Here is a 27,104-nt window from a genome sequence, read left to right as displayed (position 1 = left end):
AAGGTGGAAGAGTGAGATTATCCCCAAGGAAGGTAGCACAATTGATGGAACTGCCATGCTAGAGAAAGGAGGGCGATACAAACTATGCCAACAACCAGGTTTGGAGTCATCCAGAAGGCCGAATGTTGGAACAAATTCGCCCAATATAGATCATCGCGAGAGCATAACTGATCTTTAGCATTGACATCGCTAGTGAGCAATGTAGCCAGTTAGGTCATCACTAAAGATTATAAGTAACCTTGCACTGGAGCATGAAATCTGACCATTGCGGGAATCAAATGGACTTCCGCGATGGCAACACGGCTGGACTATTCATGAGCGCCCTTCAGTGCGTACATTAAGTCCACAGTCGCGATGAGGCAGATAACTTAGGAAAAATTGGGTCATTTGGCAACACAAGGGAGCATTTGTTCAATATGAGCATGTTTTACTTGGACACATGACACAGTAGAAGGATTGGAGTGAAGGCAGTGACAAATTACTATGTAACAATGATTGATCAAATGCCTTTAAGGATAGAGATAGAAGATATTTACTTTATCACTATTCTCTCCCAGAGAGTAGATCAATAGGGCGATCACGAGGTAGTCTTTCAGTGGAAGACTACGTGCATATATACTGCTTGAGGCATCCGGAGAAGATTGGAAGCCAAATTCCAATCAAACATGTAGAGAGTTTGTCCCTAAGGATCATACTGTTCACCATATCCAGGGTAAACGGATCAGCCTCATTGCACCAAGCGTCATGACTATCCATGAGCTTGGCCGTAGATTGTCTCACTACTGTGTTTGACTAGTGTACACCTCTTCTGACCAATATGAAGAGTCAACTATCCTCCATTCAGAAAGGAAGAACCAAGAAATTTGGATATGGGACCATTTTGTGCTCCTTCTTCTTCGAGAAGGTTCCAAGGTTATGTCCCAGAGTATCAGTTCCTATCAGTAGCCCCCGAGATCCTCAGATGGGTAGGTGGGTCGACCTGATGAAACGCCTTGGAGGCGGAGACATACCGAGGACTGCTTTTGATGATGATTTCTTCTCCTGGTGGGACATCAAATCATCATTGTGGATGACTATCCATATGCTAGCATGGATTTCAGGGGAGATCCAGATTTGGTGCTGCCACCAGATGCAGCATGGGGAGAGATAGGTAACCATTTTTTAAAGTTTTGTCAGTTTTTATGATTTTTTTTATGTTTTTCATATATGAAAATGAACTTAAAGATATTTTTGATGGGATTAAATGAATGATATAATGATCATGTTCCAGATGTGGGTCTAGTACGACCAGACGGATTTCCACGGCACAGGCATCGCGGAAGAGGTGCCGAAGAGGCGGCTGCAGAGACTGAGAGAGTCTTATATGCAGTCTAACAAAACTTGGTGAGATTGACTCACCAGGTACTGATGGAGGCTGTAGAAGATCTACCAAAGGATATGCAGCGCTGTGTGGTAGGAGTGCCATGCGACTGGGTTCGCCTTTTTTGGCGTGTGGCCAAAGCAATTGTCACCTACTTAGCCGGTCATCCTGAGCCAGGTCATTAGATGTACTGGACATGATTATGGGCATTTTAGTCTTGATTTTGTATATTGTTTTTGACACACTTTATGTACACATGGGCGATTTTATGATATATATATATATATATATAGTTCCGACTTTTTGATGTTTGATTTTATCTTGATGAATGAATGATATGCCAATTTAAAGCTTGATTAGTGATAGAATCTGCCAATGAATTATCAGATCGTGGAATGTGCAAATAAGTAATATAAACAAATGAACTTTGCAACACCCTCACTCTCAAATATTGGCGATATAAATAAGCATCCCGAACCCGATAAATATTATTCAATTATGACACTACCAGTTGTGAATCAAGATAGACTACCAACAAATCGATTCCATAAGAAATAGCTTCGGATAGTAAATTAATGGCGGCAATATACTAGACCATATTATTTGATGCAGGACCAATACATACTCCCCTTGATACCATCAACTGATCAGTTGGATAATAAATCACCCAAGTTGCAGAAGCAAGGCTCCGAGTGTACTGACTAGCACCATCGACGAATCTGAAATAGACCAAGTCATCCATCAACACTTGCCAAGGTAGATCAAAAAGTGTCGATATCATAAAAACTCCCAATAAGATATGTACAAAAAGACAAAATATACAAAGAATCCGCCAACTTGTTCCCTTCAAAATTGACTAATTCATAAGCCTCTTTTTCTAAAACTCTTTTCACTATAAAGGGACCATACCACATGGACTTAAATTTGCCTGCCCCCAAGGCATCTTTATCTTGATCATAGACCAAGACAAGGTCACCTTCGGAAAAGACTCGAGGATGGACAACTCTATCATATAGAGTTTTAACCCTTTTCTTATGAGCCTCATTGATTATGGCGGCATCTCGACACTGCTCATCGAGATGTTCCAAATGAAGGAGGTGCTCTTCAAGACTAGAGGTCTCTGGAAGGAGCTCAACAGCTAGCTTAAGAGATGGAATTTTACCTTCAACAGGAAAGATAGATTCCAGCCCGTAAACTAACTGAAAAGGTGTAAAACCGGTGGTAGTCTTTACTGAGGATTGGTATGCCCAGAGAGCTGGACAGAACATCAGATTCCAGTTGGAGCGATTTTTATCAATTTTCCTTTGCAGGATCATCTTGAGGGACTTATTCATGGCTTCTGCCTGGCCATTGGCCTGAGGATAATATGGAGATGAATGCTCCTGCTGGAAGCACAATTTAAGAGCCAATTCAGACATTAGTTGGTTCTGGAAATGACTGCCATTGTCAGTGACAATCTCTCTAGGGATATTGAACCGTGAAATAATCTGATTGAAGAGGAAAACTTCCACTATTTCATTATCATTTTTATAAGTGGTCATGGCCTCAGCCCACTTCGTAAATTAGTCTACGACCACTATAATGTACTTGTGATTCGCTGTTGAAGGTGGATTACAAGTAGTAAAGTCAATACCCCACTTTGCAAAAGGACCGACAGTGATAACAGGGAAAAGAGGAGCTGGATGTGCACACATCTTTCGAGTATAGACTTGACAAGGGTGGCAACGTTTGATCGGTTCAATACAATCTTTGAAAAGCGAAGGCCAAAAGTAGCCGACATGCAAGATTTTCTAGGCTGTAGCAAGCCCTGAAAGATGACCGCCACAAGCTCCACTGTGGTAATCATTAATCACAAACTTTGCTTCCTCTAAGGTTAAACAATGCCTAAGGATTGAACCAACCCCTCGGTGATATAATTTATCACCAGTGATAACATAGTTCTTAGCCATGTGACATAATTTTCAACGTTCATCCTTGGAGGTAGTAGGAGGGAACTTCGAAGTCTGGAGATAGATTATGATATCTCCATACTAGGGATATTGTGAAGAGATGAGGAACATATGTTCATTGGGAAAACTTTCAATATCTTCTCCACAAGGCAATTCGGAAATTAATTCCACAAAAACCAATGATTTGTTAGACATGGCCAACAAGAACTTGAGATTGAATTCTTGTAAAATAATAATCCATCGATTGTATTTTCCCCCAATCACTCACCTACTGAGGATAAATTGGAAAGGATTGACCGCCGCTAAGACAAATGTTTTACGTAGAAAAATATAATGGAGAAGCCGCTAGACAGCATGGACAGCTGCCAAGGCTAATTTCTCAACCAGAGAATAGCGTAGTTTAGGGCCTACTAAGCCTCGAATCAAGTAGTAAATGACATGCTCCATGAGAGAATCATCTTCCTCAACCAGAACCATACCTATGGTTGACTCTGCAGCTGCAAGATATAAAAGGAAATCTCTACCATAATCTGGTGGACTCAAAAGTGGGGCCAAGATCAACACCTGCTTCAAGGCATCAAAAGATCATTGTGAAAAGTCATCCCATAAAAATGGAACTCCTTTCCTGAGCAAATGCATAAACCCTTTAGTCATCTCAGCATAGTTCACTATAAACCATCATAAGAAATTTACCTTCCCCTGAAGATTTTGAAGTTATCAGATGGAAGACAAGGGAGGCAACTAAACTATTACCTCCACCTTGAAGGGATCGACTCAAATCCCTTCAGTTGACACAATGAACCCAAACAACTGACTAGTTGTAACCACGAAAACACATTTATTTGGATTCAACCAGATCTTGTGAAATTTAAATCTCTCAAAAACCAACGGAAGGTGACTAGGATGATTGATTCTCTTTCGAGAACGGTCAACAAAATCATCCAAGTATGCTTCAATGACATGCTTGATGTCATGGAAAGTGTATGACATGGCCCACTGAAACGTGGCTCCAACATTTTAAGACCAAAAGGCATCTTTTTGTACGCAAAGGTACCCTAGGGACATATGAAAGTTGTCTTATGCTGGTCTTCTGGATGGATAGATATTTGATTATAACCAGAGAATCCATCCATGAAGGAAAAAAATCTCATTCACCCACACATTCATTAACGATCTGATCAATAAATGGTGTGGGGTAATTATCTTTCGGACAATCTTTGTTCAAATCCCTAAAGTCAACGCATACATGAATCGTTCCTTGTTTTTTATCAACCGGGACTGGATTAGAAACCCAATCCGTTAGAGGAATGGGGTATATGAAACCCGCCTTGAGCAGCTTTTCTACTTCAGCTTTAATAGCTACTTCTTTCCTAGGATTGACCAGCCGAAGCTTTTGACGAATCGGCTTAGCGTTTTCATACATCTTGATCTCATGCTGAATGATGGATGGATCGATACTAGGCATTTCTTCATAAGACCAAGCAAATACATCCTGAAACTCTTTAAAGAGGTCGGTGTAAATTTGAATCTCTTCAGGGGAACACACGGCTCCGATGAAGACATTTTCTATCACATTAGGGTTCGTAGAGATGTTTATCGGTACGGTTTTTGAAATGACCAACATATTACCTTCAACATGGATATGTGTTGGATCCAAAGGGTTTGAAACCGTACAAACATTGCTAGTAAGTAGATTGGAGAACCTAGACTCGACTTCTCGTAATGGGGGAAGAAAATATTAACGATGGTGTAAATCTTCCCAAGGTCGATCTACACCCATCATTGCTTTTAAGATTACTTCCTCAGATGGTAAAACTGTATCTAATCAATCCATAGCAGAAGTAGAGTCAAGGGTGTTATAGACATTTTTGGGCACTGAAACCCCAATCAAACATGTCCATAAACCAAGGGCTCCTAAGTCCCTAAAAGTGTTGTTCCATCCCCTAAAAGAACAAGGTCAGCTGATTACATCATCTCCCAGAAGTTCTCCATGAAAAACTACTCAGAACTGGTCAAAACTGGACCATATCACCTGCTCCATGGTCAAAGTGCGATGCATCCCACCTAAATGCACATGGGAGGTGTGATGCATACTGAAAAGCCCTTCTATGGGGTGCGATGGGTGAAAGTGGACAAATGGTAGAGTCAATTTGCGAGGTGGATGATCATGGAATCTTCCGGAAACTTCTCCTGTGACACTTGCCTCTCTGAATTCGCCCAGGGATGAGTAAGAGATCATCAATCTCCAAGTGGAATCAAGAACTATTAGAGAGAGGACACTAATCAGAATCCCAAAAGCTGACTCACCCCCCTGCAATCATCTATATATGGATCCCTCATCCCAGAGATCCAAAGGCTGGAATTTTGTATCTTGTAAGGAAGTGTTGTTGGTTTCTTGTTGGAATATCATAGTGTTGGGTGATCTAAGCTTTTCATGAGGTGAAAGAAGGGCTTTCATGCTGGAGGATGATGGTGGGTCAGAACAATTGGTTGTAATCCTCTTTGCTATTCTTGATTATTAATAAGCTATTCAAGTTTTCCTCCACATTCTTGTATGTTTGATGATATATGCATTTGTGTGGTCAATATACATCTGGTCCTATATTGTTTATGATTGTAGATCTCTGTTCTTTGATAGTATTATGCTGCTTTGATTCCATAGGTACTCTTTGAAGCTGGGTAGACGAAGGAAAATCGGTAAGGATCTGTCAGAAAGGGGAGGAATCAAGCAAGGAACCAAGCGCAAGACTGAGGTTGGTGTCCTTCATTCCACTCTTATCTACTTTTCATAAAGGAAAACGAAAGTGGTTTTAGTTTGTTTGTTTCTAAGATAGCTACCAGTCTTAGTGGGACTAGCAGATCCGAGTGGACACTAGATTTCCCGATAACAAAATGGCGACTCCACTGGGGAGCGAATATATTGTTTGTTTGTCCATATTTGTTTGTTTTATAAACTTACAGATAGAGCCTAAAGTCAAGCCAGCTAGCCTTCGAACTGCATTTGTTGTGGAAGTGCAAAGTAGATCAATGCTACTTCAGTCTATCTCCGGGTTTTGTTTATAAACTGAACAATTGATTTGCAAACTTTCTAATTGCCCTAGTGGTGGCTCTAGTAACCTCATTAGATCAGCTCCTGTGATTTCTATTTACTGTACATCATTTGCTCGGCCTAAATCCCTGAACTGAGTTGCAAACTATGACCAAGAGCCAAGTAAAATCTCGTCCTGGTACCATCGCACCCTCCCTTCAAGGAAATCTGGATGCATCGCACTTCCCATGTGCAGTAGGTGGGATGCATCCTTGTTTCCCTGTGTTACAGGTGCGATGATCAGAAAAGGCTAATTTTGCCTCCAGGTCTTGGTTTTTTTTTTCACTCTTTTCAGTTCTATTATGGAGTTTCGCTGTCTATGATCAATATACCATTGTGGAAACCCCCTTCCTTTCCATCATTCCGCCTCCATTGTGTAAAGAATTGTGAATGTTTTATGTATTTTCTGCCATTTTCAGTTCTCTTTTGCAAATTAGTAGCATAGTCGAACTGTCATCTTTTGATTTGAAAGTGTCGCAAGTGTCATTTTCAGTCAAAGAAATTAATTCTATTGTTCTTGATGGTCGATTATACAGTTACTCTTATATCTGATTTGAATTAGTAGTTTTTCAAGTGTCGAAAGCAGTTTTCAATTCGAAATAGTAAAGTGTCGTCATTATCTTCCTTTCGTTTTTGAAGAGAAATCTGTTAGTACTGTCACTTAGAAAAGATAATTCAGATTTGTACTTAGCATTATTCTTTACATTCACACATTAAGAAAGTTGAAAACAAATACATGCATGTGCATTTGAATTTAGATTTCTTGTTGGTTTGATTTAGGACGGTGCATCTAGCGTGTGCTCTCTGCTCTATGTTGAAAGAATATCATCTCTCTTTCTTTAGTAGCTAGGATTTTCATTGCAAAAAGAAGATTAAACGATTGTTTATCATCTTAGATTGCATTTTAGGAATTGTACATCTACATCACGCGGTGAACCTGAAAGGAAAATTTCTTACGAAAGATCAACTGTAAAATAAATTTAATGAACCTAAAAACGCTTTGGAACCTAACGCACAACATCTAGAAGTCTAGGCTAGAGACGTATTCCGGCGTCGTAAAACCTGGTAACTATCGCTTTCACTGTTGGCTGGGTGATTCTTCCTCTTTGAGATGACAAGTGACAGTACGGACTTGTGCTCCCACGTACCATCGAGTATATATTGGGAGACCACAATAGGCTATATCCTTTATCCATAGGAAGCCGTGTCTGCCGCCCTATCGATCACAATGCACTGAACACAGCATTCGGGAAGATTGACTGCCATACCGTAAAAAGTATTCTGCAGTTTTACAATTGGTTTGGTAATCCCTCTGTCTAGATTTCCAGAGCAGTCTCTTTCATTCCTTTTCAGACTCCTTAAAGGAAAAGGTCCATCTGAGCACTTGTCACTTCAGGCTCATTAAAAATCGAAGGCGACTAGAGTCATCTTTTGTTTTTTCTCGACTCTTAAAAATTGAAAAAACAAGTTGTGTCAAAGCGTCTAAAATTTATTTTAATCAGAATAATATCACCATTCCCACGTTGGTCTTAGGTTGAGGAAAATGGAGTCCACCAACCAAGGAATTCCCCTTGGAGGAAATCCTAGTCCTTTCTCCTCTTGGGGAGATGTTGGTGCACCCGATATGGCCACATTGTCGCTTCCAGGAATGACAATTGGCTTGTCGGTATGGCTCTTCTCGACCTCTGTCGTTCAAAATACCGTGATTCCTAAACAATCGAGTGAGCAACTAGATGATACTAAAGTTACCCCCAACCTTCTACTTCATCCGATTCTCCCTCTCCTCCTTCCTCTTCGCTTGATAAAGCTGGTAAGGCCCAAAACCAAGTAACTAAGAAGAAGAAGGAGCCAAAGACAAAAGGGGGCAACCATGAATCGTCTAGCAAAAGTCCACACACTGCACTATCCATGCTTAAATCACCATGTTTCATTTGCAAAGGAGACCACTACCACCAAGATTGTCCCTACATCCCTCGGATCTTAAGGGACTGGTCTCCTCGTTTGCACAACCTAGTGTCATCGACCTCTGAAGATCATGTTTAGAGTACACCATCAATTAGTGAAAGCGAAGCACCTGGACAAAAAGGAAAATGTAAATTTCCTTGTAGACTGTGTGAAGGCGATCATGCCCTCCACTGTTGTCCCTTCCTGGACGAAGCTAAAAGATTTTTGGATGACTGTCTGGTTTCACCGTTACGGCTTCCTCCTGGATATAAGAAACTCTTGCCAAGTCCATCACTGGTTGAAAATCCAACCGACACACCATTACGGTTGGTCGAAGCACCTGTCATTGAAGATAAACCTGCTGAATCCATACCAGACGAAAGTCAAAAGGTTGAGACGGCAGTCGACCCGGTCTTGCCTTCAGAAGGTTCGTCTTCAGATGACACAGTCACCGAAGAGAATGAAATCGGCACCGTTCAAATTCATTTCGTAAACACCGACTCCGATGAACATGGGTGCAATCTACCCATTCCTTTACAGCAGGAAGGAAGTTCATCAGAGTCATATTCGGCCGTCTATTCGGTCCCACCTCCAAGCAACCTAGTTGTTTCCTTCGATTGGAACCTACTAGGCAGACCCCATTTACCGGCTAGTGTACCATTCCAAATCATCGCACAAATATACAGAATGGTCATGGCCGGTACCATCATAGATGAAGGGGCTTCTGTGAGTATCCTTTCCTCAACTACTTGGAAAGCACTTGGTTCACCATTGCTTCTACCTGAGATGAGAAATCTGACAGGCTTTGACAAAGGAACCAGTTGACCGTTAGGGATCCTTTGTTATGAAACGAGCTCAAGAAAAGATAGAAAAGATAGGTCAACGCCTTAGAATTCAGCCTCTTCGAGGGGCAACCTCCTTTACATTACATAAATGAACAATTCTTGGATGATTCAAATGATAAAACCTCCTTTCTATATATAGGAGTCTAAGGAGTCACAATATAATCTAGCTGACCTAACAATAATAATATAAAGCCACAAAAATAAAAATAGAGAGATTCTATGGGGCACAGTAATAACAATATGGGGGCAATAGGGGCACAACAATATTAATAAGGGGTATAACTACAATAGTAATGAGGTAATCACTTGTATTATAGGGACCCAACATGCCCCTCTCCTTCAAAAAAGTGTTGTCCTCAACGCTTGAGTAGTTTTGGATACTTCTACATAAAATTCTCATCCTCCCATGTGGAATATTCAGCGGATAAGTTCTTCCACTTGATAAGATGCTCTGAAATTGAACGATTTCGTAGCTATTGAGTTCTTGTTTCTGTGACTGCTTCCGGTTCCAATATAATTTTTCCTTCCTCATCAAGTTCTGGCAATATTTTTTGAATTGGGAGCTTGTCGCCTTTAACCTTCTTTAAACATGAAACATGGAAAACTGGGTGGAATCGAGAAGCTGCAAGAAGCTCCAATTTGTATGCCATAGTACCAATCTTTTGCAACACCTTGTACGGACCATAATACTTTGGTGATAATTTATTATCCTTCTTAGCTTGCTTGAGGGACATTTGCTTATATGGTTGTAGCTGTAGGAATATCCAATCACCTGCATCAAAACTTCTTTCACTATGATGTTGATCTACCTATTGTTTCATTCTATTCTGTGCCAACACGAGGTTATCCTTTAAGAGTTGGAGGACTTGTTGTTGATGTTCGATGTGATGTTCCACTGCCTGAACCTTAGAATTTTCTCTTAAATATGATGTGATGGATGGTGGTTGATACCCATAAAGTGTCATAAATGGGGTCATTTTTGTTGCTGTATGGAAGGAAGTGTTATACCACCATTCAGCCAGAGGCAACCATTTGACCCATTATGTTTGCTTATCAGATACAAAGCAACGAAGATATCCTTCCAAACATTTTTTTACTATCTCAGTTTTCCCATCATATTGAGGATGATAAGATGAGCTATGAGCTACCTGAGTACCAAGACAAGAAAATAATTCTGTCCAAAAATTTCTAGTGAAAATGGGATCTCTGTCACTTACAATAATCTTTGGGTTTCCATGTAGCTTTTGAATTGTTTCCATAAATGCAGTAGAAACTGTACTGGCTTTAAATGGATGTGATAATGCACAAAAGTGTGGATACTTGGTAAGTCTGTCAACTACCACCATGATGACACTCTTTCCCTCAGACTTGGGTAAACCTATGATAAAATCCATTGAAACCTCCTCCCAACGTTGGCTTGGAATGGATAAAGGTTGTAATAGACCCGGTGTCTTAATTGTTTCAACTTTATTTTGTTGGAAAACCAAGCATTCCGCCACAAACTTTTGAATATCTAATCTAAGGCCATCCCAAAAAATTTCCTTCTTAACCCTGTGGTAAGTTTTTAAAAATCCTGAGTGCCCTCGTAAGGGAGAAGTGTGCAAATCCATAAGAATCTTTTGTTTTAGCTGGGAATTCTTACAAAGGTATAAGCGATCTTTGTACCATAACGAATCATTTTGCGAGCTAAATGTATCAGACGTACTAGAATCTTGTTGTAACTTTCAAATAAGTGCCCACACTTCTTCGTTATTCTTCCATTCCTCCCTTGCTTCGTTTATCTAATCTGGTTGGATAATAGAAATGGCGCACAACAATGCTTCTGTCATGCAGAAAGAGTCAATTTTGCGGACAAAACCGACCTCCCTAGAAGCTAAGGCTTTCTAGTGACAAACAAGACAATTAAACACTATCTTTCCCTAAATATGCATTTAGAATACAAGTAATCAGGTGTTTAAAACATACCTTTAGTCCCATGTTGTTTGTAGCAATCCAGCCTCTCCGATCCGGATGAGCTCCTCCTTCTCTTCGAAACCTGCATTCACTAACAAGCAAACGATTACATAGCACCTGAATAACTCATAAAATAAAACATATTCATCATAAAGACCAAGGAGTATATGAAACAAATTATGTATAACAACTTGTTGAGAAAAATGAGCTTAATTGTATTAAGTGGAAACAAAAGAAACCATTACAACCAGTGCCTTGGTGTTGTGCAGGTCCCTCCCAGGGTCTAGGAAGAGTTCTCCTTTACTTTGATCAGCTCACCCACTTCCAAATGAAGCTAAGAAAGGATGGGAATATCTCCTCTCAAGCTCTATAAGGGAGTCCTAATTTTAGCAGCATCTACCCTTAGGAATGTTCAGCTTTCAACCTCTCCTCCCTCTGGCCCAATGCCTGTATTTATAATGCTTTGGAGGAAGTTAATCAGGTCCACCATCAATGGGATAAGCCCCTCTTTCAATGGGATAGCTCCCCTCTTGATGGGATAAGTTCCTCTTACATAGGGATGCATGAACCATCTGGAGGCGCTCAATACACGTCAAACCATCTTCTAGAATGCTCTAGATTCGACCACAAGTAACTTTTTTGGAGTAAAACTTGTGCCTTTTGACCTTTACAGGAGTACGCACCCACCCCTTTACAGACAGAGTGTACAAGTATGCAGGTATTGTGAACTTGGGGTGCGTACACGCAGGTGAGGCCAAGAGAAACTGCGTAACTAGAGTTAATTAACTTTTTAAGGACTTTCTCTCTTTCTTAGAGTTTGACATGAGGAGCAGAGATATGAGACTTGCCAAGGAGGATAGTATGACAGTTGATAGAGCCATACTAACTGTAGATAGTCATGGTGACAAATTTTAGTGTAACAGATTGCCCCCTAAAGTGCGAAGCCTGCAGTAGATTAGGGTTTCATATCATCTAGGAAGGGTGAAGTACTTTATCATTTCAAGGATTATCTTGTGGAGAGCCCAGTCGGAACCTGCAAATATTCAACAAAAAATACATATATGAGATCATATCATCGCTGAGGTAGGCATTCCCATACTCAGATCAAAAGCTTTAACTAACAAACTAACTATTGCTCTGATACAGGAATGATTTCGCAGTACATCATAATCGTAGACTCATGTAGATGCAGTATGGACGCAACCATCTGTTTATAATTAGTCTACTGTATAATGAATACAAAACTCCTCGTAGCCTGGATGGTGGAAACTAGATCTAGGGTCTTCTTTTCCATTTCCCGAAATAGTGCGATTCTATCCATGCGAAAAAATGAGTTGATGTCGAGCATGGTAGAAACCACTTGATTACCAGTCGATGATGTAAACTGTTAACAAGTGTGAGAGAGACCACCAGTGATGTCAATGGTTCTCAAAGTACCCAGTACAATCCATGAGATGTGCATGAATGTGTTGATGTCGAACATATCACGGAATCCTTCGATCGAAAGTCAATGATGTAAACCGTCGTCAAAGGTGAGAAACCTGCCATTGATGCATGCAGATTTCAAGGTACTAACGATTTCTAGGTCATCTTTCTAGATAATGTGTTGATGTCGATAAAAAGTGACCCGTTGCAGGCAAGCCCGCAACACAAAATCATAGATCAAGTTGAAGAAATGTAGCTGTAAGGACTGACTCAGGGATGGTCAAAATGGATGACAGGTATTTTGCAGATGAATGGTTTATTTGCAGTGACCTCTTGAACACATAACGACACGACAGATGGCTTGGTGACAATTGACCCAAAGTTAATACCCGGAACCGGCTGAAAATTTTCAATGTGGTTTGATCAACTATTAGGCAAAGGATTTCCCAACCCAGGTGAATGAAAAAGTGTCGTGTTCAAGAGTGGTGATAAGGTTTCTTCTGAGACAAAGGATAACAAATAGGCTCATTTTTCTCTCTTTTCCCCCACCATTTCTGGCAAGTACCTCTTTATTTTTTACAAGCTTGAGGAGGATAACATATGCTTGATTATAAGCTTATCCTTCAGATGAGTCCAACTTAGTTTAGATTCGAACCCTAAGAAGGAGTGGTCCGTTCCTGTTTGTAATCGAACAGGTCCTTTACTGTGAAATTTTAATGAGTCCAGTATAGGAGAAACTCGGCGTTTTTCAATTTTAGAGAGTCTGAAAAACTTAAGAAGACTCCAGGGTTGAACTTTTTCGTAAATTTGTGTCTCCCAAGCCCGAAAAAGTATAAAATAATACTTGAGAGAACCGCTTGATCTTTTACGACCAAGGAGTACTTTCATAATTAGTGTCTTTGACCTGAAAAGTAAAAAGCGATCAAGGACACGTCGTTTTATTTCCAGTATTGAATTTGAAACGACAAAAATCCGGCAATCTTTTCCTGTTTTTACGGTCAGAAAAGGGCTATAAGAGGACCGTCTTTCAATTCCGTTTTAACGAGTGTAAAAGAAACGCTCGGCAATCTTTTCATATTTTAAGAGTCTGAAAAGGGCTTAAAAGAGAACTCCAAGGTTTCACTTTTCCATAAGTTTTAACGATTTCGAAAAAATGATAAAAATGTACTCCTGGTTTTCATTTTTTCATAAGTTTTAATGAGTTCGAAAAAATGATAAAAATGTACTCATATGGCCGACTTTCAATTTAATTTACGAGCAGGAAAAAATGGAAAGAACTCGGCATTTTCATTTGTTTTACGAGAATGAAAGATAGCGAAATAATCTCGGTATTTTCATGAGTTTAACGAGTCTTGAAAATAACTGAAATTGACTCGAGATAGGTTTCATTTTTACAAAAGCTTGAAACAGAGAAAAACTATGCTTCAAAGTAGTTTCATTTTTACACAAGCTTGAAACAGAGAGAAAACTGTGCTTGATGCCCCCTAAGCATAACTTCTAGAGCGCATGCCCCCCAGCTTCATTTCATTCAATCAGTTGGATGAAATGAAGGTTGAGTTACGAGATCATTTGAAAGACTCGACCTAAACTGTAAGAAAATTATGCAAAAACTGAAATAACTAACCTAAATATACAACTTAACATTTATGAGATCTAGTAAAACTCTCGACTCAAGTAGAGGAGGATTTGTTTCATTTTTTAACGAGCTTGACACAGGAAAATAACTATGCTCGGATTCAGTTTCATGTCTATGCCATTTTGTCATGCGGAAAGAGTCAATTTTGCGGACAAAACTGACCTCCTTAGAAGCTAAGGCTTTCTAGTAACAAACAAGACAATTAAACACTATCTTTCCCTAAATATGCATTTAGAATACAAGTAATCAGGTGTTTAAAACATACCTTTAGTCCCACGCTGTTTGTAGCAGTCCAGCCTCTCCGATCCGGATGAGCTCCTCCTTCTCTTGGAAACCTGCATTCACTAACAAGCAAATGATTACATAGCACCTGAATAACTCATAAAATAAAACATATTCATCATAAAGACCAAGGAGTATATGAAACAAATTATGTATAACAACTTGTTGAGAAAAATGAGCTTAATTGTATTAAATGGAAACAAAAGAAACCATTACAACCAGTGCCTTGGTGTTGTGCAGGTCTCTCCCAGGGTCCAGCAAGAGTTCTCCTTTACTTTGATCAGCTCACCCACTTCCAAATGAAGCTAAGAAAGGATGGGAATCTCTCCTCTCAAGCTCTATAAGGGAGTCCTAATTTTAGCAGCATCTACCCTTAGGAATGTTCAGCTTTCAACCTCTCCTCCCTCTGGCCCAATGCCTGTATTTATAATGCTTTGGAGGAAGTTAATCAGGTCCACCATCAATGGGATAAGCCCCTCTTTTAATGGGATAGCTCCCCTCTTGATGGGATAAGTTCCTCTTACATAGGGATGCATGAACCATCTGGAGGTGCTCAATACACGTCAAACCATCTTCTAGAATGCTCTAGATTCGACCACAAGTAACTTTTTTGGAGTAAAACTTGCGCCTTTTGACCTTTATAGGAGTACGCACCCACCCCTTTACAGACAGAGCGTACAAGTACGCAGGTATTGTGAACTTGGGGTGCGTACACGCAGGTGAGGCCAAGAGAAACTACGTAACCAGAGTTAATTGACTTTTTAAGGACTTTCTCTCTTTCTTGGAGTTTGACATGAGGAGCAGAGGTATGAGACTTGCCAAGGAGGATAGTATGACAGTTGATAGAGCCATACTAACTATAGATAGTCATGGTGACAAATTTTAGTGTAACAGCTTCCACATCCTCATCCTTTCTTGAGAGTGCATCTACCACCACATTTTGCTTCCATTTTTTGTATATGATTTCAAAGTCATAACCCAACATCTTTGTGACCCACTTTTGTTGCTCTTGAGAGGATAATCTTTGTTGTAAAAAGTATTGAAGGCTATCATGATCTATTTTTACCTTGAAGTGTCTACCCATTAGGTAGGGTTGCCATTTCTAAAGTGCATGGAGTATTGCCAACATTTCCTTCTCATAAATAGATTTGCTTAAAAACTTTCCCTTGATTGGACGACTTTCAAAAGCAATGGGTCTTTCATCTTGCATTAGAACAACACCAATTCCATTTCCTGAAGCATCACATTCCACAATAAAGGTTTTTGTGAAGTCCGGTGTAGCTAAGACCGGTGCTTGGCACATTGCCTCTTTAAGATGTTCAAAGGCCTTTGTTGCTTCCGGAGTCCATGAAAATGCATCTCTCTTCAATGATGTTGTTGGAGGTGCTGCTATTCTCCCATAATTCTTAACAAACTTGCGATAATACCCTGTCAACCCAAGAAATCCTCGTAGATGCTTTATGGATGTGGGGATTTTCCATTCCTTAATGGCGTTAATTTTGCTAGGGTCTACCTTAACTCCTTCATGAGATATAATATGACCCAAATATTCCACCTCTTGGACTCCAAAGAAACATTTGGATCTTTTTGCATATAATTGTTTCTCCTTCAATAGTTGTAGCACCCTATCAACATTTTCAACATGATCCTTCCAAGACTTGTTGTAGATTAGTATATCATCAAAAGATACTAACACAAATTTTCTAAGGAACGGTTTGAAAATTGAATTCATCAAACCTTGAAATGTTGAAGGTGCATTGGTAAGGCCAAAAGGCATGAACAAAAATTCATAATGACCCTCATGAGTTATAAATGTTGTTTTCGGAATGTCTTCAGTATTCATTCTGATTTGATGATATCCTGAACGAAGATCCAATTTGGTGAAGTAAATTGATCCATGCAATTCATCCAGTAATTCATCAATGACAGGAATGGGGAACCTATCTTTAATAGTGAGCTTGTTGAGCTCCCTATAATCCAGACACATGTGCCATGATCCATCCTTCTTGTGCACCAATACTACTAGAGCAGAGAAAGAACTTTGACTTGGTTGAATTATACCAGCCTCTAGCATTTCTGCAACCATACATTCAATTTCACTCTTTTGTACATAGGGATATCTATACGACCTGATGTCTGGAGGAACACTTCCTGGAATCAGATGAATAGCATGATCATGATCATGCCTAGGTGGGAGACCTTTGGGAGTCTCAAATACCTTCGAATGATTGTCCAGGAATTTTTGGAGATCTGGAGAAATAGATGATTCCGATGTGGAAACATCTAGCGAGCATAATTGTGCAATTACACCTCTTTGCTCCTTTTTTAGAAGCTTTGTCATACTATTAGAGCTGATTATCTTTCTTGGTTTCCCTACAATACCCCTTAATTCAATTTCCTTTCCTTCCGTAGAAAATTTGATGAAAAGTTCTTGAAAATTAAAAGCTATTGTACCCAGGGATTGTAGCCATTGGACTCCTAGTACAACATCAGCACCTCCCATTGGAATGGAAAGCATTGGGCTAGTCAATACATATTCTCCCATGGATAGCTTGATATTATGGCACTTTCCAGAGAAATTTATTGTTCCTCCATTTGCAATCATCACTTGACACTCTGATGCTGGATATAAGAAGCAATTCAATTCTTTTGCTACCTTACAATGAATAAAATTGTGGGTGCTTCCTGAATCAATCAAAACTATTACCTTTTTCTTCTTGATTTGTCCTTCTATCTTGATGGTTTGAGGAGTGGTAATTCCCGCCAATGCATTACAAGATATGGTCGGATTTATTTGTTCTTCATCTAGGCTTTGTTCCTGGAGTATATCCTCTTCTTTTGACCTTTCTTGCTCCTTTTCTTCTTCCTCTTCACAATCTATGTAGAATAATTTCTTCTCAGCATACTTATGACCTTTTGTGTATTTGCTATCACAACTGTAACAAAGCCCTTTTGCTCTTTTTTCTTCCAATTGTTGTGGTGTCAACCTTATAGGTTGTGGAAGACTAGGGGCAACAACACTTCCATCTTTATAGTTGTGAGTGGTATGCTTCCTGGTTGCCATAATTTTGCTTTCCATTTTCCTTGCTAACCTGAATGCCTTCTCTAATGAATCAGGTTCCCAAAGGCGAACATCATGTTGGATATTATCCTTTAAAGACCCTATGAACACATCAATCCTATGCTCCTCTGGAATATCTTTTATCCTTATGTTCAATTTTTGGAACTCCTCAATGTGATCCATTATTGAACCCTTTTGTTTTAGACTTATCAAATGGCTAAAAAAAATGTTGCTTTTTGTATCCTCATAATGTGCTATCAATTCTTTCGTAAAAATTGCCCAAGTGATAAATGGTTTACGAGAACAAAGCCATTGATACCATACAAACTGATTTGGTTCCAAATATAAAGTTGCCATACATACCTTTTGTGTGTTTTGCACATTATTGAGATCGAAGAATTGCTCCATCTGTAATATCCATGTGGCAGGATCCTTGCCATCAAACTTCCTCATATCGATTTTTGGAATATGGTGAGTCTTTGATCCAACATTAGTGTCTATGGAATCATGATTAACATTTCTTTTGTTCTCATCATGAGTTTCCTTTAGTACCCTTTCACCCTTAGGGACCATTTCTTGTAGCAACTTATTCATATTTATCTTCAATTCGTCCATGTCCGTCTTCAAATCTATTTTCAAATCATCCATCTTAGTTTCCACGTCAATCATCTTAACATCTACGCCTTTCTTTAAATAGTCCATCTTAGCTTCTACACCTTTCTTTAAACCATCCATCTTAGCTTCTACATCTTTCTTTAAACCATCCATCTTAGATTCTGTTCCTTTTTGTGCAAGGGACAGTTGTTGCACTTGGTCTTGTAATTTTGAGATATCATGTTGCATTTCTTCCTCTTCTTCATGAGTCATGCTAGAGATTTCAGGTTCCTTACTAGGTGTTTGCATTTTCTTTCCTCGGGGCATCAGTTACCAATAATAATGCTCTACTATGCCCTTTGAATTCCTTCAAAATAAAATTTCAAACCAAGCTTAAGCAAAAATTTAAGAAAATCTACACACCTTTTTTCCCTTTGTAGGAGCTCGATATTGCCTCTGATGTATCTCTGTACTTTTTGACCACCTGTAGTAGCCTCTATGTTCTCTTTCCAATGCCACAAGTCTGACCCAAATTGGATTCTCCAAGGAAGAGTTATGTGAAATCTCCCACAGTGACTTGCTTATAGACTAGTTCAGTAGAGCTAACTTGTATGACGTGCCACGAGTCACTGTTTCGACCTTTGAATTTGAAACATGCATACAAGAAACTACATTCCGTCCTCTTTCTATACCTTCTTACGAAATTTCAATCTGATCCCCAGAGAGAAAGTTATGACGATTTTTCCCAGGTCACCTGTTTTGAATGTAATTCAGGAGTTTGCAAAAAGACCAACGTCCTTAGATCATATCTCCGTACATATCGCGCGAAAAGCTCTGAAATTTGGACCCAAGGTTCAGCGTGATTTCTTCTCAAATGGGTTTTTTTTGCGACTTATGAAACATCACAGAAAAAAGTTATAGCGAAAATTCCACGACGACCTGTTTGGAGCAGCGAAACCCTAGAATCCAAAGCTTTGATACCAAATGTTATGAAACGAGCTCAAGAAAAGATAGAAAAGATAGGTCAACGCCTTAGAATTCAGCCTCTTCGAGGGGGAAACCTCCTTTACATTACATAAATGAACAATTCTTGGATGATTCAAATGATAAAACCTCCTTTCTATATATAGGAGTCTGAGTCACAATATAATCCAGCTGACCTAACAATAATAATATAAAGCCACAAAAATAAAAATAGAGAGATTCTATGGGGCACAGTAATAACAATATGGGGGAAATAGGGGCACAACAATATTAATAATGGGTATAACTACAATAGTAATGGGGTAATCACTAGTATTATAGGGACCCAACATCCTTCCCATGTGCCGATAACATTGAGAAAGAAAACCATTCACATGAATGTAATGGTAGTCCAAGGACCTCTGGATTATAAGCTACTCCTTGGATGTGACTATATTTATTGCGTGGGAGCCATTGTCTCCTCACTCTTTAGAGTAATGTGTTTGCTGCATGAAGGACGAGTGGTCAAGCTCGTAGACTAGCTTTCGTTCCCCATCTCACACATAGCAAATAGTCAAATACCATCCCTAAATGGTCTTTTCATGCAAGGAATGTCTCATCAATCTCCAGTCCATCCACCTGATAAGCGCAAGTGATTCAGGAGGTCATGAATGAAACCCAGGGGGCATGCACCCTGGTATGTTTCAGCAGGAAAGCCTTGGGTATAGGGTAGGTTTCCGCGGAGGATATATGACTAGTATGACACACCTGTCCATTTAGGAAAATGGGATTAGACTGGAATAATATTCCCTCATCGAAGTTATGTGAGTGGAGGCGACTGCGCCACTCACCTTTTTCTATTTTAGTAGACATCGCCAAGGAAGCATTTTGTCTGCAACACGGATGGAGAGCTTTCACATGGTAACCTGGGAATATTTCGCTATACCTGGGGGCATGCAAACCTTTTTGCATGCAAGAGAAGAGTGACCATTTATTTTCTTAGTTTGTAGTTTCTCAACCCTTTAAACTCGTTGGATTGGTCGTTCCTAACTTGCATAAAGAAAGGATCTGGGGCAAAGCTTTGTAAGGTGCAAGCTCCATAAAAAATGGCATCTTAGATGAGACATCCTTATTATACAACTGGCACAAGAAGTTTTAACGTGGAATCCAAGCTCGTTAAAAATTAAACATAAGCAATGAGCAAACGTTCCCCCAGAGTTTAAGCTCATTAAAAAATGAACCAATTTCCGTTAAATAACCATTGTGAATGCATTATCATCAGCTTTTGAGCCTTGGTCATGTTATCATCATCACCTCCACTCTATTTTAGCCGATCGTTCACCTCCATTTGATTGTTTACCCCTTTTGAGGAATAGCTATGAAGAGTGACCCTATTAGCCATCCTTGTGACACTACCATGATTGGGAAATTCCAAACCTTACCTGGAATTAGCTGCTACCTAAAATTATCACTCATTCCTCAAAAAACGAGTCTCATTTAAGCTCTTTTAAACTGACTCGTAAAATATGAAAAGATCGCCGAGCGATTGGCCTCTCCAGCTCATTAAAGTGACTGGAAGTGTTATCCCTCCTCTAGATTTTAATATTTTTGGACCTGAGGGATTATTACACAAAAAGATCGAGCGCTTGTCTTGTTCGGCTCATTAAAATTACTGAAAATTCATCCCTTTTGTATTATTTTATACTTTTACAGACTTAAGGGATTATATGACGAAAAAGGATCATTGGAGTTTCCTTTACGTCCCTTTTCGGACTCTCTAAAATTGAAAAGGACCGAATTATCTTTGTTGTTAAACTCGTTAAAACCGAATAGCGACAAACTTGTCCACACAGACAAGAACGAGTTTCACTGTCACTAGGCTCATTAAAATATAGCGATAGGTTTTCCCGAAGGGAAAATTATAGAACAAGCATATTTTATCCTCCTCAAGCTTGAAAAAAATAAAGAGGTACTGGTCAGCAATGACTGGGGAAAAATTAGGAAGAAAACTTGAAGAAACTTTATTGGTAGCAAGTCGCTCTTGAACATGACACTTTCACTCCGCATCCAATTCGAGTTGGGTTGTTTCATTCACTGGTCATATCACCATTGGTCCATCACACCATCCACATTTTGGGTTAACGTTACCAATCCATCATGTCAGTGTCGCCGGTATGTTCAAGAGAAGTCGCTCAGAGAATTCACCTGTGTCTCATCCACTGCAATACATTCACGCTCCATTATTTCATGACCGCCACCCTGAACCCTGTATCATCAGACCGTTTTCACCTCCAAAATCATTTACTTCGTTCCATGTTGTAGATGTGGGATTCATTAAGGCCCTCCTACGGCGAGTCACTTCTTGTCAACGTCAGCTCATTATCCAAGAAGTCGACTTAGGAACAACCCTTTCAGTACTTTGAAGCTTGCATGCCTCAATGGCAAGTTTCTCACTTCCGGCGACATGTTTACATCAATGGCCTTCGACCGAAAGATTTTGCGTGGTGTTCGACGCCAAGTCCCTTATTCACACCATGCAAATTGTACTGTATTACCTTGAGGGTCATCATCATTATCAGTGATTCCTCTCGTGCCTGTTAAGAGCTTACATCATTGGCTGGTAATCAGGTGAGGTCTTTCCATGTTCGACTCCAGAACATCTTTCACATGGATCGACTTGTACTCCGAGTGAAGATTGGACGAGTTTGAAGACCCCGAATCTAGTTTCATCCATCCGGGCTGTGATATATTCAGGAAAATGAAGACATCAAATGTACATTGTTGCTGCACAGATGATCGTCCAAATCAAAGGATGATGATTCTATCAGAATCATCAGTCTCCTGCACAGACGGTTGTCTGTCTTATGTACATGGAAATGAATTTATAAAGCTGAGCATGGGAATGCCCGCCTTAGCTAGATCATGAAAAATATTATGAAGATAATGTATTGTATTGTATCTTATTACAGGTCACCTTCCAGCTCGAAAAAACTTCGGATCCTCATGACAAAGCATTTCACCCGACATCAAAAGATTAACCACCTCATGCTTTAGGGGGCAACTGTTATAGACATTTTTGGGCACTGCAACCCCAATCAAACATGTCCATAAACCAAGGGCTCCTAAGTCCCTAAAAGTGTTTTTCCATCCCCTAAAATAACAAGGTCAGCTGATTACAACATCTCTAGAAGTTCTCCATGAAAAACTACTCAGAACTGGTCAAAACTGGACCATCTCACCTACTCCATGGTCAAAGTGCGATGCATCCCACCTAAATGCACACAGGAGATGCAATGCATACTGAAAAGCCCTTCTATGGGGTGCGATGGGCAAGAGTGGACAAATGGCAGAGTCAATTTGCGAGGTGGATGATCATGGAATCTTCCAGAAACTTCTCCTGTGACACTTTCCTCTCTGAATTTTCCCAGGGATGAGTAAGAGATCATCAATCTCCAAGTGGAACCAAGAACTATCAGAGAGAGGAAACTAATCAGAATCCCAGAAGCTGACTCACCCCCTGTGCAATCATCTATATATGGATCCCTCATCCCAGAGATCCAGAGGTTGGAATTTTGTTTCTTGTAAGGAAGTGTTGTTGGTTTCTTGTTGGAATATCATAGTGTTGGGTGATCTAAGCTTTTCATGAGGTGAAAGAAGGGCTTTCATGCTGGAGGATGACACTGGGTCAGAACAATTGGTTGTAATCCTCTTTGCTATTCTTGATTATTAATAAAGCTATTCAAGTTTTCCTCCACATTCTTGTATGTTTGATGATATATGCATTTGTGTGGTCAATATACATCTGGTCCTATATTGTTTATGATTGTAGATCTCTGTTCTTCGATAGTATTATGCTGCTTTGATTCCACAGGTGCTCTTTGAAGCTGGGTATACGAAGGAGAAGTGGCAAGGATTTGTCAAAAAGGAGAGGAATCAAGCAAGGAACCAAGTGAAAGACTAAGGTTGGTGTCCTTCATTCCACTCTTATCTACTTCTCATAAAGGAAAACGAAAGTGGTTTTAGTTTGTTTGTTTCTAAAATAGCTACCAGTCTTAGTGGGACTAGCATATCCGAGTGGACACTAGATTTCCTGATAACAAAGAGTCCAAGCTGGGGCCACATCACCATCTAACTCCTCCTCTAAAAAAGGAGTAGGATGGTCATCTACAGAGTTAACGATAAACTGATATCTAAGCTCTACTGTAGACATAAGGAATGCCATTCCACCAACTTGTCCTTCATCTAATGTGGTTGTAGGCAAAGGAAAGGTCCAAGGGTCTGAAAAATAACGAGTCTACAAGAACTCTTCTCGTGAAGACTCTTTGGAGGATGAAATGACATTGATTCTAGCTATAGGAGTGGGAAGATCAAATGTACCCATCAATGAAGAATACATCCCAACTCCTAGATTCTCGATAGGTTGACGGGGGTTATCCACCAACGGAACAGTAGAATCCGAATTTGCACGAGGGTCAACTGGAGAATAATCCAATTGATCAACCTTAACAATTTTCCCCTCATGAGGAAAACAAAGGACTCGAAATAGAGTTGAAACGACGACATCCATTTCATAAATCCAATTTCGTCCTAAGAGGAGATTGTAATATAGGTTGGCATCAATGATTTCCACTTCAATATTAACGACCTTCCCTCCCACACGGATAGGAAAGGCCGGGATAATCCTGTGTGACCTATGAGAATGTCCATCAAATGCTATTAAGAGTGTGGATGAAGAAACAACCGAAGGGGATCCAATGGCCTTCCAACATGACATAGACATTACACACGTGGAAGCTCCCTCATCTATAACTGTTCAAAAAATGTTAGTTTTCTGGTAAGTAGACTTTATTTGAAAATCCATATGATGAGGGAGTCTCTTTTTGACATTAAGCATGTCAAAAGTGAGCACTAAAGAATTATTTGGATAAACTACCCCTATCATTGAAAGCAAAGCACTTCGTTGAGCTGGACACGACTGGAGTACCTCTAAAGTAGACATAGTGCATGGACTTTGAGCCATATCCTCAAAAATGGAGTAGTTCTGTGCTGCCCTAGCATTAGGGTTGATGGTCGCGTGTTTGGCAGAACCTTTTGGTATCCGAGGTATAGACTCAATAGAGGGTCGCTCAATATGAAGTGGATCTGTAGTTCTAGGAATAGATTTATCCTTGGATGTTTCAGCTTCACCATAATCATGTGACTTTGTGGCCACATTGACGTGAGAGCCCATCATGAAAACATTTGAGGAATTGTCCCTCTCCTAGTTGCCCCCTATAGAGGTACCAGGGTTTGAATTCGCGCCAGAAAGATACTGCTGCCCTTGGGGGAAAGGGCAGTTAAGAAAACCTTGGAGCTAGAAGACCCTTGCTGCACTAACAAGCACTGAGCATCTTGAATTTTTGGGTAGAGATGAGTCAAATGGTCTCCACTGCATAGCTTACATGGAAAACTAACTTTCCTCTCAGACTCTTTTCCACCCTCACCAGCATTATTACCGGGCTTATTCACATTACCCTTCCCATCATGATTCGTCTTTTCACCTCGTCCCTTCTTCCCATCAAAATTTTGATTTCCTTTTGGGTTAGAAGTCTGAACGAAGTTTACGGAAGAAGGTTGAGAAGGTGAAGTAGTAGATGGTGTAGCCTGATTAGAAGAAGCAGTTTGTATAGAAAACTGTTGCAATTGGCTCAGAAGGTTCACCGCATTCACATCAATCGATCCAACAATACCATCAGCATGCGAGCTTGGCTTCAATTATGCTACATCAACCATGGATCTAGGAGCATCAGGCAAGATCTTCTAAAGGGTCCCAGACTGAGAATATACCAGTTCTAACTGTTTGGTGCGAAATATTGCCTGATCTTCAGAATAAACTCCGGACATAGAAACATCCTTGGATATCTTGGGTTGTAATGATTTTAAAAACCATTCGAGATGGAATTCAGGTGGAATTTCAACTTTTATGAGCCTATTTCACCGTCTCCATTCCTGAATATGATCAGAAATGTGAGTAGTCATGCCTTGATGAAAATTGGCTAGAAGTTCAGTTTTGGCTTCGTAACAGATAGGCAACTGAAAATGGTTTAGTAAAATGTTAGCCAAATCAGTGAAAGATTTAAAGGTGCCCCTTGGAAACTCTATATACCACTTAGCCACATTTCTAGTTAACGTGTGTTGAAATAGTCTCAACCTAATCAAATCATCGATTAGGGAGTTAGATGAGCACCATAAATGGAACATGCTTACATGGTTGCCTGGGTCTTCCCCGCTCTTCCCTTTGAATTTTGGGATATCCGATGGAAGTTTGGTTGGGATCAGAGGCCAAGCCAAATTGTATCTGATTGGATCGTTCGTTAACTTAGTCAAGTCTGGCAGATTGAGCGTGGCCAGAAAAGGAAGTCTCAGAGGACCTTTGGGATTCCACCCAGATTGGGCAGGGTTCCCGAAAGTCTGAAAAGAATGACCTAGATTTTGAAAGGCACCAGGTTGCCCAAAGTAACTGGTAGAACCTGATGAACCAAAAGGTGACCCTTGTAGTCCAGCAAAACTTGGAGTTTGATCAACTCTAGCTGAAACACCTCCGTAACCGGAAAAGCCCCCCCCCAACAAATTATTATAAGGAGTGGACAACCCCTGATAAGGGTTCCAAGCATTACCTAAGGGTGGAAAACTTCGAAATGAATTGACCGAGGAGTACGGAAAATTCCCTTGTTGGCCGAAAAATGGATTCCTAGTTCCGATCCCACTAACTGCAGGGTTCGTCCAACTCTGAAAAGGATTAATACCTTGACCTGTGAAAGAAAAATGCATAGACCCCACCGTCAGATTGGAATGTGGTATATGACCACTTCCAAAAGGAAAACCCTGAAAAGATGCTGATCCACTGATCATGGACGTGGAGGCAGTTAATGGTATAATTAATGGAACTGAAGGAATACCTTGAGAGGGCATTCTAAAAGGGAAGAATCCAAAACAGGATGCATGCGCTTGGGAACTTCCACTCGTCGACGGAATGGAAGTAGACCCAAACAAGGATGTGCTAGTAGTAGACCCAAATAAATATGTATAAGGGATGGAAATAGTTCCTCCCCCTTGTATTGATATAGGAGTCTACATACTCGTAGCACTCGTGGTGGATTCCATGCTTCCAGCAGTGGTCATCGAAGGGATGTTTGTGTGTGGACCTGGGCTTGAAGGTTTGTGTGTCAAATTTCTGACATATAGCAATATGTCTGGATGATCAGAAGGGAGAGGAGAGTTTGGAGCCGCAACTAACTCTGAGAGCTCTTCTACCTCAATATTATCTTTCGACTGGAAGAGTACCCGAGAAAGAACTAGAGTGTTCCTCTCTAGCTCTGTGGTAGTACCAGGTCAACCTTGTACACTAATGCCCCCAAGCAGAGGATCAATCTCCGATGCGCTAGCTGCCACTGGTTGAAAACCACTGGCAGAATAGCTCCTACGCCTTCTAGGAGAAGGCTTTGGACTCGCAGGTGAAAGCCCACGAAGTCTACAGGACCGTCTAAGTGATCGGTCAACCACTTTGAATTATTTAATAAGATCTACTTAAAGACTCAAGAAATTTGAAAGCTAGGCTGAATAGGAGCATAGAACACACACACTAAAAATGTCCCTAAAGAATTCAGTAGTCAAACAACTTCCAAGTATTTTCGTTCTGGGTGATTAGGACCAGACACCAAAACACAAGAAAGTGAATAATAAGGGCCTTCCGAAAATAGACTGGGGTAATTACGCCCTAGGTCTACTAGTGAAGGTATCAGAGGAAGTTACACTGACCTCCAAACAACAACCTTTGCCGATGCAAGCCCCCAAGCTTCGCAAGGGTGCCCTCCAGAAGTACCGCTGAAAGTGATGCAATGTCAACCTCAGGTGCCACGAGATTCCCCTCCGCAACCACCTATGTAGATCCCTAGAATAGGCAACTAAAGATAACAACTCATATCAGAAGCTGGCCAGAACAGTCGTGAGGTAAGATCTGACAAG

The 27,104-nt window shown here is 40.3% G+C and overlaps 1 pseudogene; it reads right to left on the bottom strand.

Annotated features, from left to right (window-relative positions):
• The window catches only part of LOC149174000 (protein DAMAGED DNA-BINDING 2-like), a 121,871-nt pseudogene that overhangs the window by 22,660 nt on the left and 72,107 nt on the right, over nucleotides 1-27,104 (bottom strand).

Source organism: Pinus tabuliformis, chromosome 4_1, assembly GCF_031772625.1.
Source record: "Pinus tabuliformis cultivar Carrire ecotype Pingquan chromosome 4_1, CPIR1, whole genome shotgun sequence".
NCBI lineage: Eukaryota > Viridiplantae > Streptophyta > Pinopsida > Pinales > Pinaceae > Pinus > Pinus tabuliformis.
The sequence above is the reverse complement of the archived record's forward strand: the minus strand, read 5'-3'. Positions and strand labels throughout refer to the sequence as shown.